Below are 4,316 nucleotides of genomic sequence, written 5' to 3' on the forward strand. Positions count from 1 at the left end.
GTGGCGGTAGGTATCTCGTTAACCCTGGGACCTAACCAAACTGCCTAGGATGCTTGGTCTGATGTCATTGAGGGTTAAATAGTCTTTCGACGATTTAATTACGATCAGATAAAGCGTGGACAATCAGTGCAGCCTCTGACTGTAGTTCCTTTTGGAGTATTCGTGGGATTGATCGTCACTTGCTGTATGACGTGAATGCAACCCTACGAGGATGGACTTTATTCTGGTGCCTGTCATACTGCGCCGAATGAGGTTGCCATCAGGTCGCGCACACGTTTCGCTGTCAGAACTTTGTCGAATATCATCTTGCTCTCTCAATCTTCAAAGTAGATAGATCATTTGCGAGCCACACAGTAGGAAGCGACTTTTGTCGCGAGCACCTCGATCGGGTGAAGCTAACGATTCCTACACTCCGTGATCTACGAGATCCCGTAGCGATCGCCAACCGCGCCGCCTGCGGCCGCTTGACCTTCGTTGGTTTACTCTTGTCTATTACCCAACTTTGTTCTGCTGAACTTCCAGACGTCATTTCCAGTCGTAATGTTAAAAGGTATCCTCTGAACAGAGTGCGATGGTTCCATCCCTTCACAAGGGCGTTACTCTACTGGATGCAGCATATGAGATCTAGTCTTTGCGAGTTGAGCAAATTTACTTAACTCTATGAGTACGCTACACATCCGAGCACGCTATGGTGATATGTTACAAAGCAAATGTATGTCTAGGTGTGCGATGTCCATCCCTTGACTTGGACAAGGAGTTTATCTTCATCGACTTTATCATTGAATAGATAGGATAGCTCGCCACAAGGGTAGACGCACGAAGAGAACAGAGCATCATAATCTACTTACTTTCCTCGTAGTCCCGCATTGAAGCTCAGGTGTCTGTTAGCAACTATAAGCGACAGATTCTAGAGTGTAAGCAAGTACTGAAGGTTATCCCATCCGAGGACAGCGAGCGCTTGTTGCTCCTAATTCGGCTCGCTTCAGCAACCCCCCTGCTTGCTTTGCCGCGTGCCGCACCGCACGGGGATTGGTGCTATGCCGGGCTTGGCCAAGAGGCAGTTCTAAGTTAAGACAATCTGGCGTCAGTCAGGCTCTTCAGCCTGCACTCAGCCCCGAACCATTTTTAAGGCCCTTTGGCGGAATCCACAGCACTGTTGTCGCCAATTCGTCAGTTTGCTGTCTCTGTGCATACTGCAGTGACTTTCTTCCCTTCTCTTGGCTCCAGTCCCAGGCCCAGAACGGAGTTGACACGCCTGGCCTACCCGTCTTACAGCCTCTCTGAGGCTCTCTGCCAGTCAGCAATGTCTCCGTTGCCTTACCTGTGCCGAATCTCTTTCAATGTCTCTAAGGTCTCTAGGTTAGTCCTAACTCAGATTCAGCCCATCGTAGTCCGGTTAGGGGTCTCTCTTGGGGGTATCCCACTTGGACTTCGCAAAAGAAAGGCATTATGCTGCATGAGAAGCCATGTCCTCGAACATGGGACGAATATCCGTCCAGTAATCGACTTTCGCCGTGTAGAGCGTAAGCAGGCATGTCTAGATTCAACAGGACGGCACTACCGATCTCGATTGCAATTGAACAAATTGGTAAGAGTTGGCATGAACAGGCTCCCAAAATAGCGGCCCGCAGATCGCTGCATGGGTTTCACAGTCGCTGGTGGCTGAGCCAGCGTGGACCCCTACGCCCCCACAACCACGACAAGCCGCTTCCCCAATGGATTTTTACCCGTCTGACATTTCATGCACGGCTCCGGCGTTGGAGTTGGTCGCTGCTATGGCATGAGTATCGTTGGGTTGCTGCCCGCCCGCGACTGTGGGCCGCTTTGCTGGGCCGCAGGGCTGTTGTTAGTCGCGCGGAGATTGCTGTTGGCTGCGGCAGACTGCCGCTCGCTTTTCTGGAGCTTCGCAGTTGGCTGATTGCGTAGGTTAGTGAGGATGATATGGCTTGGGCGAGGTCTGCACTCCGGCCGTGATACATCATGTATCGGCCTCCCCACGCTCCCATTTCCTTTCTGCTGTTACTCTTCCAATTCTCTGTATCTTTCGTCTGTGGGACTTCGGGTATCTCCTGTCATCCCTATGGTTCTCACAGTCTTGAACGCTGTATACCTTCTCGGATGTCATATGCAAAGGCCTGCGCTGTGATACGCTTGTCATCTCTTTTGGTAGCTGAGAGCCCTACTGCTTCTCGACCATTTTTGTTTTTGCGTTGATACCCAGGCCGTTGTCCTTTGCTGTCTGTAATATAGTATACCCCTTGTTTCTCTACTTGCTTTACGAAATGGCCGACACAACGAGGAGAGTGACGCTCCCACGCATTGATACATCGACGGCATGGCTCAGGAAAGACCCGGACGCTACAGTGGAAATCCGACTTCGAACCGCAGTAGCCAAGGTACTAGGCTTGGAGGACGATACAGTTCAGATGATTGATTCGTTTGTCGATCTGGGAGGAGACCGTACAAGCGCCATGGCCCTGAGGAGGGCCTGTATGAACATCGGCATGGCCGTCAGAACAACCGATGTCTTGCGCTGTCAGACTCTAGCTGAACTCCAGACATGTATCACACCATGCGCAAAGCAATCTGTAGAACCAGCAACCCTGGACTCGATCATGATTGCTCCGGTAGAGCTTCAGTCTACCAAGCACTCGTCGACCGCGAGCCTAAGCGACAAAAGCAGTCTTCATTCCCGGAACTCCAGCGATTCTAGCAACTCTAGCAACTCTAGCGCATTCCGCGAGAAGAGAAGCGAGGTTGAAGACTTTATCGCCTCGAGAAAAGCCATCTCCAGAGCTGTCACTGTCAAACCAAGGGCAGGCTTATTTGATGGCAAGCTTGTGGCCATTGTCACGCTAACGAGCCTGGCAGAAAGGGAGTCCACCTCCAAAGACTTGGAACTTATTGGCCAGTCACAGATGCTATTCGCTGGAACACACATCACGGCAGTACGACGTGATCTCGAAGCCGCTGGCCTGGTGGGTGATCGTCCTCAGTTTTGGGCGGTACTAGAAACGATGCCATTGAATGAAGCTGGAGAGGTAGATCGTCGAGCACTACGTACTTGGATTCAGAATGCCAACGAAGAACTTTACCAACGCATAACTCACTTGGTTACCCAAATAACCCTCCAGCTGCCAGAGACAGAAATGGAAAAGTCCCTACAGAGATTGGTTGCTCGCACGTTACAGATTTCCCCAGACTATGTCGGCATGAATCTCTCATTTGTCCAACTAGGTGGGGACGAAGTTGCTGCAATGGCCCTGGTGACGCGTTGCAAACTCGAATCTATATTCTTGAACATGCACGATGTGCTGCGGAGCGCCACGATTTCACAAATCGCCCTCTCTGCCTCGCAACGCGGCGGGCTAATGCACAAGTGGGACGTCGAATCATTGGAGGACTTTGAGCTATCACCAATGCAACGGCTTTATTTCCACACATCCCTAGGCGGGGATACCAGTCACCGAAGGGCCAGAGATGGCAGCTACCGTTTCAATCAGAGTGTTCTTCTACGCGTCCCGATCAAGTTCGCTCTGGACGACATTGCCGCTGCGGTGAATGCCGTCGTCGCCCATCATTCCATGCTCCGCGCTCGATTCGCCCAAACCCCCAGAGGGTGGAAGCAACGAATTTTACCGGACACGGAGGACTCTTACGGCTTTAATCACTATTCGATCAGCACAGACGATCACATCGAGTCAGTAATAAGTCAGACTCAGGCAGGAATCAACCTCGAGGACGGCCCCGTTTTCTCTGTTGCCCACTTTAGTACAGATGACGGCCATCAAATGATCTACATTGTTGCCCATCATCTCGTTGTTGATATCATTTCTTGGCGGGTCATTATTCGGGACCTCGATGAGTTGATCCAGAACGGGTGTCTTTCGTCGCATCGCTCAATGCCGTTCCAGAGATGGGTTGACATCTCGAGACAAGACACCGAGAACTTGGCTATTGAAATGCCATTTGAAGTATCGTCAGCCAACTATCAGGATTGGGACCTGTTAGGTTCATCGAATACATATGGAGATGCCGGCGAGGTCAGCTTCTCCTTGAGCCCTGAGCTAACATCACTTCTGCATACTACTTGCAACCAAGCACTGCAAACGGATCCGGTAGACATCTATCTCGCCGCCTTGCTGCTATCATTCTCCCAGACATTCCATGACAGGCGTCCACCGGTCGTATGGAATCAAGAGCACGGCCGAGAAATCAATGGAACCAATATTGACATCTCTGACACTGTTGGATGGTTCACGACACTTTGTCCCATTGCTCCGCCGGAGGAGGGGTACGATGATTTCATTGATATC

The sequence above is a fragment of the Phaeoacremonium minimum genome, assembly GCF_000392275.1.
Source record: "Phaeoacremonium minimum UCRPA7 unplaced genomic scaffold PA7_03_scaffold_610, whole genome shotgun sequence".
NCBI classification, from domain to species: domain Eukaryota; kingdom Fungi; phylum Ascomycota; class Sordariomycetes; order Togniniales; family Togniniaceae; genus Phaeoacremonium; species Phaeoacremonium minimum.